A 16,220-nucleotide genomic window follows, 5' to 3' on the forward strand; every position below is an offset into this window, starting at 1 on the left:
GCAAATTTATAGGCCTCTTCCTTGCATTTAACACTATCCCTAATTTCCCTTATTAGCCACGGTTGAGTCACCTTCCCCGTTTTGTTTTTTCTCCCGACGGGGTTGTACAATTGTTGAAGTTCATCCATGTGATCTTTAAATGTTTGACATTGCCTATCCAGCGTCAACCTTTTAAGTCTCATTTGCCAGTCTATTCTAGCCAATTCACATCTCATGCAATCGAAGTTTCCTTTCCTTAAGTTCAGGTCCCTCGTCTCTGATTTAAATGTTTCAATCTCCATCTTAATAAAGAATTCTACCATATTATGGTCACTCTTCTCCAAGGGGCCTCGCACAACAAGATTGCTAATTAGTCCTTTATCATTACACATCACCGAGTCGAGGATAGCCAGCCCTCAAGTTGGTTCCTCGACATATTGGTCTAGAAAACCATCCCTAATACACTCCAGGAAATCCTCCTCCACCGTATTTCTACCAGTTTGGTTAGCCCAATCTATATGTAGATTAAAGTCGCCCAAGATAACTGCTGTATCTTTATTGCACGCAGCCATAATTTCTTGTTTGATACTGTCCCCAAACTCACTACTACTGTTTGGTGGTCTGTGCACAACTCCCACTCGTATTTTCTGCCCTTTGGTATTCTGCAGCTCTATCCATACAGAGTCCACACCATCCAAGCTAATGTCCTTCCTTAATATTGCGTTAATTTCCTCTTTAACCAGCATCGTTCCCCGACCTCCTTTTCCTTTCTGTCTATCCTTCTTGAATGTTGAATACCTCAGGATGTTGAGTTCCCAGCCTTGGTCACCCTGGAGCCATGTCTCTGGAATCCCAATTATAACATATTCGTGAATTGATGCCTCTGAGTGAATTCATCCACCTTACTACGAATAATCCTCGCATTGAGGCACAGAGACTTCAGGCTTCTCTTTTTAATACACTTTGTCCCTTTCGAATTTGGCTGTAATGTGGCTCTTTTTGATTTTTGCCTTGTGTTTCTCTACCCTCCACTTTTACTTTTCTTCTTTCTATCTTTTGCTTCTGCCCCCATTTTACTTCTTTCTATCTCCCTGCATAGGTTCCCATCCCCCTGCCATATTAGTTTAACCCCTCCCCAACAGCACTAGCAAACATTCCCCTAGACATTGGTTCCGGTCCTGACCAGGTGCAGACCGTCCGATTTGTACTGGTCCCACCTCCCCCAGAACCGGTTCCAATGTCCCAGGAATTTGAATCCCACCCTCCTGCACTACTCATCAAACCATATATTCATTTGAGCTATCCTGCATTTCCTATTCTGTCTAGCTCGTGGCACTGGTAGCAATTCTGAGATTACTACCTTTTAATTTAATTCCTAGCTCCCTAAACTCAGCTTGCAGGACCTCATCCCGTTTTTCCCTATATCATTGGTACCATATACACCACGACAGCTGGCTATTCACCCTCCCGCTCCAGAATGCGCTGCAGCCACTCCGAGACATTCTTGACCTTTGCACCAGGGAGGCAACATACCATTCTGGAGTCTCGATTGCAGCCGCAGAAACATCTATCTATTCCCCTTACAATAGAATCCCCTATCACTATAGCTCTCCCACTCTTTTTCCTGTCCTCCTGTGCAGCAGAGCCACCCATGGTGCCATGGATTTGGCTGCTGCTGCCTTCCCCTGATGAGTCATCTCCACCAACAGTACCCAAGGTGGTGTATCTGTTTTGCAGGGGGATGACCGCAGGGGCCTCCTGCACTGTCTTCCTTCCACTGCTCTTCCTGATGTTTACCCATTCCCTCTCTGCCTGAGTAGCCTTCACCTACGGAGTGACCAATTCACTAACTGTGCTATTCACGACATCCTCAGCATTGCGGATGCTCCAGAGTGACACCATGCGCAGCTCCAGTGCCGCAATGTGGCCTGTCAGGAGCTGCAGATGGATACACTTGCTGCACATGTAGTCATCAGGGACACTGGAAGCGTCCCTGACTTCCCACATAGCACAGGAGGAGCATGACACGTGTCCGAGCTCTCCTGCTATGACTTAACCATTAGATTTACTTAATTTGGCAACAATTCCAAAGTTTCCGTGCTGCTAAGAACAAGAAGAAATCAAAGAAACAGAAAACTACTCACCACTCAACCAGCCAATCACTTACCCTCTTGGCTGTGACGTCACTCTTTGATTACTTGTGACTTCTTTCTTACTTTTGACCCTGCACCAGCTGTAGCTCGCTGCTCGCTGCTCCTCCAGCCGCTGCTCCTCCGACTGCCGCCGATCCCCGGACTCCCGCTGGGCCTTTATAGACCGCTGCTCACACCTCCTCCGGTCACTGCTCCTCCGACTTTTGGAAAACAATAATTCAGTCAGGCAGAGTCTGCATGGATTTATGAAAGGGAAGTCATGTTTGACAAATTTGCTGGAATTCTTTGAGGGTGTAATGAACAGGGTGGATAAAGGGGAACCAGTGGATGTTGTGTATTTGGACTTCCAGAAGGCATTTTGACAAGGTACCACATAAAAGATTACTGCACAAGATAAAAGTTCCCAGGGTTGGGGGTAATAGAGTAGCATGGATAGAGGATTGGCTAACTAACAGAAAACAAAAAGTCGGGATAAATGGTTAATTCTCTGGTTGGCAATCAGTAACTAATGGGGTGCTGCAGGGATCAGTTCTGGGACCCCAACTGTTTACAATCTATATTAACGACTTGGATGAAGGTACTGAGTGTAATGTAGCCAAGTTTGCTGATGATACAAAGATGGGAGGAAAAGCAATGTGTGAGGAGGACACAAAAAATCTGCAAAAAGACATAGCCATGTTAAGTGAGTGGCGAAAAATTTGGCAGATCATGTATAATGTTGGAAAGTGCAAGGTTATGCATTTTGGCAGAAAAAATCAAAGAACAAGTTATTAGTTAAAAGGAGAAAAATTGCACAGTGCTGCAGTACAGCGGGACCTGGGGATACTTGTGCATGAAACACAAAAGGTTAGTATGCAGGTACAGCAAGTGATCAGGAAGGCCAATGGAATCTTGGCCTTTATTGCAAAGGGGATGGAGTATAAAACGAAGAAGTCTTGCTGCAGTTATACAGGGTATTGGTGAGGCCAGACCTGGAACACTGCGTGCGGTTTTGATTTCCATATTTAAGAAAGGATATAGATGCTTTGGAGGCAGTTCAGAGAAGGTTCACTCGGTTGATTCCGGAGATGAGGGGGCTAACTTATGAGAAAAGGTTGAGTCGGTTGTGCCTCTACTTATTGGAATTCAGAAGATTGAGAGGTGATCTTATGGAAACGTGTAAGATTATGAGGGGGCTTGACAAGGTGGATGCAGAGAGGATGTTTCTGCATACTAACCTTTTGTGTTTCATGTACAATGACCCCCAGGCCCCTCTGCACCGCAGCATTTCGTAATCTCTCACCATTTAAATCATTATTTGCTTTTTTATTATTGCTACCACAGTGGATAACCTCACATTTCCCACATTATACTCCATCTGACAAATTTCTGCCCACCCACTGAGCCTATCAATATCGCTTTGCAGATTGTTTGTGTCCTCCTCACAACTTGCTTTCCCACCTATCTTTGTATCATCAGCAAACTTGGCGACATTACAAACATGCAGAGCACAGAACAAATTATTGACGTATTGACTCTCCCTCAGTTAGTATTTCTTTCATTGTGCAAAAGAAAATTATCGAATCATTAATTATGTTATCCCATGAAAGCAAAATAAAAGTTTAACGAAAATAATTGGCACATTTGAAAGGAACATTTATGTTTTGTGCCGTTTCGGTCAGAGAAATGTTTGTGAAAGGAATTTTTTCAGAAAAAGGGATTCAGCATTTCAGCTTGTCGCTGAACACTTCTCTCTGGGCACTGCACTAGGCCGCAGTTTCCGTAGTGTAGCGGTTATCACGTTTGTCTCACACGCGAAAAATCCCTGGTTCAAGCCTGGGCGGAAACATTATTTTTGAAACAAAAACTGGTTTTAAATGTTCATTGCTCATGTGACAATGGCCTCCGTCTGCGCTGTGAACTTCTCTGATTCCATGAAGAACATTTAAAACCAGTCTCCTAAAATACAGACTGTGTAAAATCAGAAAGGGAATAAAACTTCCTCAATGATTAAAGTTTCACAAATTATTAAAATGAAGTTGTTGAAGTTTCGACTGACCCTCAGTGATCATGTTAGCATTTCTTTCATTCTGCTCAACAATGCTATCGGTTAATACCAGCAGATCTAAGCCGCATTTCAAACCCGGAAACAACTCATTCATTATTCACCCTTCCCAGTTCCAGTGCACAGAGGGTTATTTATACTCCATCCAGAAGCTCAAATCCAACTTCTGACATTCCTTATTTCTAATTACTAACTCATTTATTTTGATACCACTCTGAAGTGCTTTGGGTCATCTATGTAATTTAGTTAAATTACTTCACTTTAATTAAAAACGGTGGTCGCAAAATGATTTCCCTAACTAGGAATCGAACCAGGGAAGCTGAAGGGATCGGAATGGTTTTGTGAAGCATTTGAAGATGCTCTCTAAAAATCTCACACTGCTAATTTAAAAACACGGTTACGATTTGTTTCAGTGTGAAAGAAGGGGATTACAATGACAACAAAATCACCAGGCAGTGACTGCATTAAGACCAATTCAAACTTTTCACAAAGTTGGTATTACGAAGTAACAGCTGAGCGAAAGTTGGCACTGACCAATGGGTAAAGACATCTCATTGTAACCGATGAGCTCACAAATATCAGGAGCAGTGCAGTCTGGTCAATGTCAAACCCCTCCTTCCTTGTTCAACAGAGACATGAACGGCAGACAGACGCCACAAAGTTTAATTAAAGACCGAAGTACAAGTCACATTTAACTTCCAAATTCTTTCACCATAAAATTCCTTCACTTTATTTCAAATCTTACTGCGTTGATTCTGAAAATGAGCACCATGTGATTTTACCTTCAATACTGATTCTATTATCTGTGCACGGTAGGAATTACCGCTCCAGGTTTGAGCCCAATTTGACAAAAGTTGCCCCAGATTCCTGGTGTCGTCAGCAATTAATATTTTGAACCAGACTCCTAAAATAGTGTTTTTTTATATGAGTTCACAGGATCAAGGTGTCACTGGCAAGCCCAGAATTTATTGCCCAACCTTAATTGCCCTTGAGAAGCTGGTGGTTGTTATGTATCTGTAAAGCATGCACTCCCATGTGCCGCCACCAGGGAGCTCATCCCTTGAAGTCCCAAGGGATCCCAGCATCCCTTTGGAGCACTGTATATAAGCCGGCCCCCAAGGCCTGTTCCTCACTCTGGAGTGTCTTATTAAAGACTGAGGTCACTGTTACTTTAACCTCCCTGTGTGCAGCCTCATCTGTTTTAGGAACACAATAACTGGCGACGAGAATACGAATCCAATGCAAGGATGCAGCAATCTGTGGGCATCCTGGAGAAGTTCTCGGAGGGTGAGGACTGGGAAGCCGATGTCGAACGGCTAGACCAGTACTTTGTAGCCAACGAGCTGGATGGAGAAGGAGGCGCTGCAAAAAGGAGAGCGGTCCTCCTCACAATCTGTGGGGCACCGACCTACAGCCTCATGAAGAATCTTCTCGCTCCGGTGGAACCCACAGATAAGTCATATGAGGAGCTGTGTACCGTGGTTCGGGAGCATCTTAACCCGAGGGAGAGCGTGCTGATGGAGAGGTATCGGTTCTACACGTGCCAGCGATCTGACGCTCAGGAAGTGGCGAGCTGCGTCGCCGAGCTAATGCAACTTGCAGGACAATGTGAGTTTGATGGCTGCCCGAAGCAAATGCTCAGAGACTTTTTTGTACTGGGCATTGGCCAAGAGACCATCCTACGAAAAAGTTTGACTGTAGAGACACCGACCCTCAATAAGGCCATTGCGACAGTACAGGCGTTTATGTCCACCAGTGATAACACCCAACAAATCTCTCAGCACACAAGTGCTAGCAATGTTCATAAATTAAATGGGACTGTGTTTGCGAGCAGAAATGTACAGGGCAGAACCCACGAGTTTGTAACTGCCAGCAGGCCTCAGGTGATCCAGATGACTCAGAGTCCCCAACAAAGAATAAATGCAAGGCAATTCACAGCTTGTTGGCATTGTGGAGGCTTCCATTCAGCCTATTCTTGACGCTTCAAAGGGTATGTTTGCAAGTGCTGTGGAACAATGGAGCACCTCCAATGAGCTTGCAAACGAGCTGCAAGCTCTGCAAAACCTGCTAACCACCACGTGGCGGAGGAAGATCGGTCCATGGTGGATCAAAGCAATTTAGAGCCTTCGAGAGAGGAGGCAGATGCTGAAGTACACGTGGTGCACACATTTCTGATGAAATGTCCACCTATTATTCTGCACGTAAAATTGAATTGCTTAGCCGTAACCATGGAACTGGACACTGGCGCGAGCCAATCCATCATGAGTAAAAAGATGTTTGAGAGACTGTGATACAACAAGGCATTCAGTTCAGCCCTGAACCCCATCCACACGAAACTGAGAACATACACCAAAGAGCTTATCACTATCCTGGGCAGCGCCATGGTCAAGGTCACCTACGAGGGCATGGTGCATGTACTGCCACTCTGGATTGTCCCGGGCGATGACCCCACAGTGCTTGGAAGGAGCTGGCTGGGCAAAATCCGCTGGAACTGGGATGACATCTGAGCGCTATCACATGTCGATGAGGCCTCATGTCTCCAGGTTCTTAAAAAATTTCCTTCCCTTTTTGAGCCAGGATTTGGAAACTTTTCTGGGGCGAAGTTGCGGATCCACTTGGTCCCAGAGGCACGACCCATTCACCACAAGGTGCGAGCAGTACCTCACATTATGAGGAAGAGAGTGGAAATCGAGCTGGACAGGATGCAACTCGAGGGCATCATCTCCCCAGTGGAATTCAGCGAGTGGGCCAGCCCAATTGTTCCAGTACTCAAAAGTGATGGCACAGTCAGGATTTGCGGCGATTATAAAGTAACTATTAATCGTTTCTCGCTACAGGACCAATACCCGCTACCTAAGGCAGACGACCTAATTGCGACGCTGGCAGGAGGCAAGACGTTCACCAAGCTCGACCTGACTTCGGTTACATGACGCAGGAGCTGGAGGAGTCTTCGAAGAGCCTCACCTGCATCAACACGCACAAGGTACTGTTCATCTACAACAGATGCCCGTTTGGAATTCGGTCGGCTGCAGCGATCTTCCAGAGAAACATGGAGAGCCTACTCAAGTCCGTACCACGCACCGTGGTCTTTCAGGACAACATATTGGTCATGGGTCGGAACACCGCTGAGCACCTACACAACCTGGAGGAGGTCCTCCAGCGACTGGATCGCGAAGGGCTGTGGCTGAAGAGGTTGAAATGTGTCTTCATGGCAACAGAAGTGGAGTATTTGGGGAGAAAGTTCGCAGCAGATGGTATTCGGCCCACAGATGCCAAGGCAGAGGCTATCAGGAACGCGTCCATGCCATAGAACGTCACGGAGCTGCGGCCGTTTCTGGGCCTCCTCATCTATTTTGGTAACTTCCTACCAGGGTTAAGCACCCTTTTAAACTCCCTACATGTTTTATTGCGCAAAGGTGAGAACTGGGTATGGGGAAAAAGACAATTGCTTTTGAGAAAGCCAGAAACATTTTATGCTCCAACAAGCTGCTTGTATTGTATAACCCATGTCAAAGACTTGTGCAAGCAAGTGAAGCGACGTTATACGGATTCGGGTGTGTATTACAACAAGCTAATGTTGCGGGGAAGTTGCAACCTGTCGCCTATTATTCCAGGAGCTTGTCTAAGGCCGAGAGGGCCTACAGTTTGATTGAGAAAGAGGCATTAGTGTGTGTGTTGGTGGTAAAGAAAATGCATCCGCATCTGTTTGGCCTCAAATTTGAGCTGGAAACCGATCACAAGCCCCTCACATCCCTGTTCACTGAAAACAAGGGGATAAATACTAATGCCTCAGCCCGCATATAAAGGTGGGCACTCGTGCTATCAGCCTATAACTATACCATCCGCCACAGGCCAGGCACCAAGAACTGTGTGAATGCTGTCAGTCGGCTACTATTGCCCATTACAGGGGTGGAAATGGTGCAGCCTGCAAACTTGTTGATGTTGGCGTAGCCCGCAGACGTGCTGATGGTCATGGAAGCATTTGGAAATTATAAATCACCTGTCACAACGCGCCAAGATTCTCTGCTGTCCCTAATAAAAAACTGTGTACCGCATGGGAGCTGGGCCAGCATCCCCGTTGAAATGCAAGAGCTAATCAAGCCGTTCCAGCGGCGAAAGGACGAGCTGTCCATTCAGGCAGATTGCCTGTTGTTGGGTAACCGCGTAGTGCTACCAAAAAAGGGCAGGGAGACATTCATCTCGGATCTCCACAGCACACACCCGGGTATAGTATTGATGAAAGCGATAGTCAGATCCCACGTGTGGTGGCCCGGTATCGACTCTGACTTCGAGTCCTGTGTATGGCAATGCAGCATATGTGCTCAGTTGAACAACGCGCCCAGAGAGGCACCACTAAGTTTGTGGTCCTGGCCGTCGAGACCATGGTCGAGGATCCATGTCGACTATACGGGCCCGTTTCTCGGTAAAATGTTCCTGGTGGTGGTGGATGCTTTTTCAAAATGGATTAAATGTGAAACAATGTTGGGAAGCAACGCCACCGCCACCATTGAAAGCCTGAGGGCCATGTTTGCCACCCACGGACTGCCTGACCTACTGGTCATTGACAACGGGCCATGTTTCACCAGTGTCGAATTTAAATAATTCATGACCCGCAACGGGATCAAACATGTCACCTCGGCCCCGATTAAACCAGCCTCCAATACGCAGGCAGAGTGGGCAGTATAAACCATCAAACAGAGCCTTAAACGAGTCACAGAAGGCTCACTCCAAACCCGCCTGTCGCGAGTACTGCTCAGCTACCGCATGAGGCCCCACTCGTTCACAGGGGTGCCCCCGGCTGAGCTACTCATGAAAAGGACACTTAAAACCAGACTCTCGCTGGTTCACCCCAACCTGCATGATCAGGTAGAGAGCAGGTGGCAGCAGCAAAATGTAAACGATGGTCGCGCCGCTGTGTCACGGGAAATTGATCTGAATGACCCTGTATTTGCTAAACGATGGACATGGTCCCAAGTGGATCGCAGGCACGGTGATAGCGAAAGAAGGGAATAGGGTGTTTGAAATCAAACTAGACAATGGACAAGTTTGCAGAAAGCACCTGGAACAAACGAGGCTGCGGTTCACAGACTGCCCTGAACAACCCACAGCAGACACCACCTTTTTCGAGCCCACAACACACACTCAAAGGATCAACGACACCACGTCGGACCAGGAAATCGAACCCATCACGCCCAACAGCCCAGCAAGGCCAGGCTCACCCAGCAGCCCTGCAGGGCTAACAACACGCCAGCCCAGCGAGGGCACAGCCAGCACACCAGAACAGACATTTGTACCGAGGCGGTCCACCAGGGAAAGAAAGACTCCCGACCGCCTCACCTTGTAAATAGTTTTCACTTTGACTTTGCGGAGGGAGTGATGTTGTGTATCTGTAAAGCATGCACTCCCATGTTCCGCCACCAGGGAGCTCATCCCCTGAAGTCCCAAGGGATCCCAGCATCCCTTGGGAGCACTATATATAAGCCGGCCCCTGAGGCCTGTTCCTCATACAGGAATGTCTTATTAAAGACTGAGGTCACTGTTACTTTAATCTCTCTGTGTGCAGCCTCATCTGTGTGAGGAACACAATAGTGGTGAGCATCATCTTGAACCGCTGCAGTCCGTGTGGTGAAGATGCTCCAAGAGAGCTGTTCGGGAGGGAGTTCTCGGCTTTTAACCCAGTGACGATGAAGGAACGACCGATATATTTCCAATTCGGATGGTGTGTGACTAAATCTAACAATGGCTGGTGTCACAGGCACCAAACATTTTAAAGCAATGTCCTAAAATGCTGTGTGTAAAATGAGAAGGGATAATAATTCATGACTTGCAAAGCCTGTTTAAAATGGGACTGTGTAAAATTAATGTGAATATTTATCTGCCTGACAGGGTTTTGGAAGCAGATTTAATATTCACTTTCCAAAGGGAAATATCGTTGAAAAAGAAACATTTACAGGGTGCTGGGGAATGGGACTAATTGGAAATTTATTTCACAGAGCCAGCACAGGTAACAATATAAGAAATCGGAGCATTAGTAGGCCATACGGCCCCTCAAGCCTGCTCCGCCATTCAATAAGATCATGACTGATCGTTGATCTCAACTCCACTTTCCCGCACGATCTCCTGATCCCTTGATTCCCCGAGACTCCAAAAATCTATCTTACGCAGCCTTGAATATATTCAGAGACTCAGCATCCACAGGCCTGTGGGGCAGAGAATTCCACAGATTCATAACCCTCTGAGTGAAGAAATTCCTCCTCATCTCTGTCTTAAATGGCCAACCCCTTAACCTGAGACTGTGCCCCCTGGTTCTAGACACTCCAAATATCAGAGTGCCTAGTTTTCTCTCCCTACTGCCCATGCGCGAAGGTGCCGGCAGTGTTTTCGGCGCAGGCATTTGGCTCCGCCCCCCACTTCACCATCGACACCACGCCAGGACTCCGGGGACTGTACACAGCGGCCAGGATGGGGCGAGTTTTTCCCCGCGCCGTTTCCAGCGCGCAAAGTCGGTGCGCTTGAGGTCAGTGCGCCGACAAAACTGCTTGCCGAAAATCTAGCCCTTGAAGAGTAAGGAGTACACTGAAGGAAATACAAATATGTTTCCCGAGCAACTGTCAAATTTTAATAACTTTTTATACAACCGTCGAATCAGCAAAAAAACAGGGCACTTGCCCCATTGTACCTAATATATAGCCCACAGTACAAGAGTAAGGAAATCTTGCTTCAATTGTACAGGGCACTGGTGAGAGCACACCTGGAGTACTGCACACAGTTTTGGTCCACTTATCTGAGGAAGGATATATTTGCCTTGGAGGTGGTACAACAGAGGTTCACCAGGTTGATTCCTGGGATGAGAGGACTGTCCTATGGTGAGAGATTGTGTAGAATATGCCGATACTCTCTGGAGTTTAGAAGAATGAGAGGTGATCTCATTGAACCGGACAATATTCTGAAAGGGATTGACAGGGTAAATGTTACGAAGCCTGGTTAGCCCAGTCAGTAGAGCATGAGACTCTTACTTGCAGGGTGGTGGGATCGAGCCCCAACATTGGGTGATTACTTTTCCTTCAACTTTTCTGTTGCTTTCAGAGGAAAACATCATTAATGAACCCATGATCTTCTTTTGCACAATGAAAAGATTGCGAACTGAGGGACAGTTGATAATTTAATCAAATAATGAAAGCAGCGCCTGAGATAACTCGGCCGTCCTTACTGTTCGATGCTGAATTTGCAAGTTAATACTCTGGAACGTTTCAGACCGGGCGCTTGTTCAGCGTTGCTGGAAGGCCCAGTGACCAGGATACCCTCTCCCCCGGGGTTTTCCTGAGCCTGTCCTCGGTGCACGGGGCGCTTTTGCCCGGGTCTGAGATAGCTTGCATCCCAGGGATGGACAATAACCCTCTGAGCTCTGGAACTGGGGAAGAGCGAATAATTAATGAGTTGTTTGCGGGTTTCAAATGCAACTTAGATCTGCTGGTACAAACCGATCGTGTTGTTTCACAGAATGAAATAAATGCGAATAGAGATTGCTGAAACCCTCTCTCTGCAAAAAGTTCCTTTCACAAACATTTCTCTGACCTGAACTGCACCAAACAATAATGTTCTCCTTTCAAAGTCATTAAACTCCCCAATTTCCGCCTCTGCAATTTTACGGACAAGGACTGAAAGCGCTTTGCGATCAGAAAATTGCAGGAAACCCCTGTGGTTAATGACAGGGCTTTTGATGGTTGATTTCCACACACCTTGTGTTATGTATTTAACCATTGGCAACCTGTATCACACCACCGCCAGAGGGCCTACCTGTTGGAGTCCCAAGGGATCCCATGAGGTACCTGCACTCTGGAGTCTTACTACAGGAGCTAAGGTCACACTTACTCATCGTTCACAGTACTCAGTTTCATCCTTTATTATGAGCGTATCAATTGGCAACGAGACAATGAACAACCACGCAAAAATGCAAGGAACAGTTGGTATCCTGGAGAAGTTCTCAGAAGTGGACGATTGCGAAGACTTCGTGGAGCGACTCGACCAATACTTCATGGCCAACGAGCTGGAAGGGGACGAGAACGCTGCCAAATGAAGGGCGATCCTCCTTACCATCTGTGGGGCAACAACCTATGGCCTCATGAAGAATCTTCTAGCTCTGGTGAAACCAACAACTAAATCCGATGAAGAAACGTGTACGCTGGTCTGCGAGCATCTAAATCCTAAAGAAAGCGTTCTGATGGCGAGGTATCGGTTCGACACGTGCCAACGGTCGGAAGGCCAGGAAGTGGCGAGCTATGTCGTTGAATTAAGGCGCATCGCAGGACATTGCAAATTTGACGGATCCAAAACGAATGCTGAGAGACTTTTTGTGCTTGGCATTGGCCATGAGGTAATCCTTCGCAAACTGTTGACTGTTGAAACTCAGAATCTGAGCAAAGCCATAACGATAGCCCAGGCAATTTCCACCAGTTCCTTTAAACCCAATAACATAATTTATTTCTGGTGGACTGAATGGAGGAACATGATCCATGTAAAAAATTGTGATTACATGAAATTAATGTTCCTAAAAGTATTGGAGTGGGAACTCACTGGATAACAGCACAGCTGGCAATATTTGCGGAATATATTCATGCAGCCAAAACGCACAATGACAACCTGGAACTGTGAGGCACCGAATCGTCGGGGAAAAAACAGTTAAAGGCTTCGCCCCTGGGTGGGATCAAACCACCAACTTTTTGGTTAATAGCCAAACGCACTAACCGATTGCGCCACAGAGACTAAATTAAATGTACATTGCAAGACATCCCAAACCAGGGTGTCAGTCAGTTAAAGATTCAGATTGCTCCGACCGGTATGGAACTTGTCCACTCTCAGTTGTAGTTTTCCCAAATAAATGGAGGGACATTCATTGTGGATGTGTGGAAGCAGTCTTGTCACGCACACTGCAGACACTTCCATGTCACCGCCAACCAGCTCTCCCACAACCGGTGTGATCAACCTTCAAGCCTTCCGGTGCCTTGTCTGTGACGAAGTATTCCGATTGGCCCAAAGCCGGTCTTATGTTTTTATTCCTTTTCATCTCCTGACTGCGGATATTCCTGTGATTAAACCCAAACAAAATGCTTACAGGGACAGTTGGATTCATCATATCTTCGCTTGGTGAAATTTCAAAGATTGAAAGTGATGCACATCAACCCCAAACCTCGTCACCTACTCGCTAACCGCTGCACGCTGCTCCCGTGAGATGGAAGCCCAGTTGCTGTTTCAAGCTTGAATCCAGGTACAAGCAGAACTCATTCAAAGAAAGTCCAAGTCCCTGAGGCACCTGATTATTTGCACCAAACTCCTTCGCAAAGAGTTGAGGTTCGTGTGGGGTGATTTGGTCACATCTATCCCCACACGACAACACTTCAAACATAACTCAACGGCTGTAAAGCGCTTTGGGGCGACATGAGTTCCTGAAAGGCACTGCAGAAATGCAAGTCCTTCTTTGCAAAAGTTCGATGTAATTGCAAAATTCGCGGCATAATAATGGGCTAAGCCGCGATCTCTCGCAAATTTCAATTAACAATCCAGAAACGAGAATCATACCACTTGACCAACGAGCTAACTTTTTGACAAACCTGGTGATCAGGTGTAACTTTTATAAAAACATTTTTTGTGTGTAGCTATTCTTGGCAGAAGGAGCACATGGGATCGAATCAGTGACTTTGCTTTTTCGACCTGTCTTCTGAAGTGCCGCACGGTCCCACTCCGACAGTCAATGAGCTGTTGGGACGTTAGTGTATCCAGGGTGTGGGTGGCCACCCCGAGCGCAGCGGAGGGGTTTATGCATTAGTTCTGGGTGGGGACAGTATTTCCCCTTCTCTCTTCCTCTTGTCTCTATCCCTCTGCTTTGTTTTCTGTATTTATTCCCCCGGCCACATTTTATTTTTTTATAAGGGAACAAAAGATGAAGTGTGCGACACTCTGGAACAATTTCTCTCACTCAAATGTATCTATTTAGTGAAGTAAAATAAAGAGCAATTAAAGAATAAGGGAGAAGCCACTGTCGCCCTTTTGACAGGAGAATAAACTCGCCCATGGCTGTTCATCCACAGCAAGTTTAAACATAATCTTCCTGCACGGGGTCCTTCCGCGCGGAAAGCAAACGTGATAACGACTCCACTGCGGAAACCGCTCTGACCAGAAGTACAGCAGAGGGCAGCTGACCAGTGAATACCTTCTGTGCTGATCGGGAATGTGTTGGCTCACCTTAAACAACTTCTGTCCCTCACTGACAACTGTCAATCCTTCTCCTCCACTGTCCTTTACACAAACATGTCACTGATCCCCACCCACCACCCCACATCCCCATCGTGTTATCTTCCATGTTAGCACAGTGGGGCCGCGGAGACACCAACTCTCTCCCCGCGGTTAGTGAACTCAGTCAGTCTGTAAAATTAAAGGGGAACAAGTGTCCCGCAAAGTACAGGAGAAGGAAGGGAGTCTGTAACCTGGGTTTAATTGTTTGTCAAAGGCTACCCATCCTGTTGTGTATTTCCAGCAGTTTCCTACTTTCACAGGTGGAGATACCGGGGCTGGACCATGCTCCTAAAATACAATGAGGTAGGGATAAACGTTCCTCACGTACTCAGGGCAAAATAAATGATTGAAGTTCTACAATGGATTAAATAATGATGTTTAAATCAATGAATCTTTTTTTCCACATGAGATGCATGTAACTCATTCTTCTAAGGTTTTAATTTTGATGGAAGTGCAATTTCCCTGACCGGAAATCGACCCAGGGCCAAGGTGGTGAGAGCGCCGAATCCTAATCACTGGACCACCAGGGAATGCTGCATTGCTGCATCGCTGCATCGTAATGCTTGGTGTCATTATTGTCCTTTTCAATCCACTTGTTTCACACCCAAACACATTGTAACCATGATCTGAATTTAACGCCACATGGTTCTTTGAAATCACCTTTAAATGATTGGGTACAACCACTCCTTATACCACCGAGAAACAGCTTTGATTCCAGGTCATGGCAGTAACTTTTGTAACACTGTTTTTAAATTCAAACCTTATAAAATTGACGACATGCAGCTAATGTGAAAAAATAAGAATGATTTTAATCACCATTAATTAACCGATAGTATTTTTCAGAATAAAATAAATAATAACATAGTTACTAAGGGACAGTGGTATCTTCAATCATTCATTTTCTCTTTACATGTGATGAACTTTTATCCCGATCTCATTTACATGCTGTATTTTATGAGAATAGTTTAAAATTAAAAGTGTTTATGACCCAGTTGTAAAACCATTGATGGTGTGTGTGTCTATTCTTGATAGGAGGAGCACTTGAGACCGAAGTTCCAGTTCTATATATGTATCAACAGAATCAATTTCCACCAGTTTCTTGAAACCCAATAACTTCATTTATTTCTCGTGGACTGGATGGAGGAACATGATCCATGTAAAAAATTGTCATCGTTTTACATGAACTTAAAACTCAGAAATGTATTGGAGTGGGAACTCACTGGATAACAGCACAGCTGTCAATGTTTGCGGAATATATTCGTGCAGCCAAAACGCACAATGACAACCTGGAACCTTGGGGAAAAAAAGTTAAAGGCTTTAGGCCTGGGTGAGCTTGAACCACCAACTTTTCAATTAACAGCCAAACGCACTAACCCATTGCGCCACAGAGACTGAAACATACATTTGTTGCAAGACATCCAAAACCAGGGTGTCAGTCAGTTAAAGCTTCAGATTGCTCCGACCGGGATGCAACTTGTCAACTCTCAGTTGTACTTTTCATAAAATAAAGGGTGGGATATTCATTGTGTATGTGTGGAAGCAGTCTGGTCCCGCACACTGCAGACACTTCCATGTCACCGCCAACCAGCTCTCCCACAACCGGTGTGATCGACCTTCCAGCCTTCCAGTGCCTTGTCTGCGACGAAGTATTCTGATTGTCCTGAAGCCTGTATTAGGCTTTAATTCCTTTTCAGCTCCTGACTGCGGATATTACTGTGATTAAACGTAAACAAAATGCTTACAGAGATCTTCAG

At 46.0% G+C, this 16,220-nt stretch overlaps 1 non-coding gene across 1 annotated transcript; it reads right to left on the minus strand.

Moving 5' to 3' along the window:
* Positions 1-12,865: 12,865 nt before the first annotated feature.
* Positions 12,866-12,939, minus strand: trnan-auu (transfer RNA asparagine (anticodon AUU)). Its single transcript has one exon. It is a non-coding gene; the product is annotated as a tRNA-Asn (tRNA).
* Positions 12,940-16,220: the final 3,281 nt, after the last annotated feature.

Source organism: Pristiophorus japonicus, unplaced genomic scaffold (assembly GCF_044704955.1).
Source record: "Pristiophorus japonicus isolate sPriJap1 unplaced genomic scaffold, sPriJap1.hap1 HAP1_SCAFFOLD_75, whole genome shotgun sequence".
In the NCBI taxonomy this organism is placed as follows: domain Eukaryota; kingdom Metazoa; phylum Chordata; class Chondrichthyes; family Pristiophoridae; genus Pristiophorus; species Pristiophorus japonicus.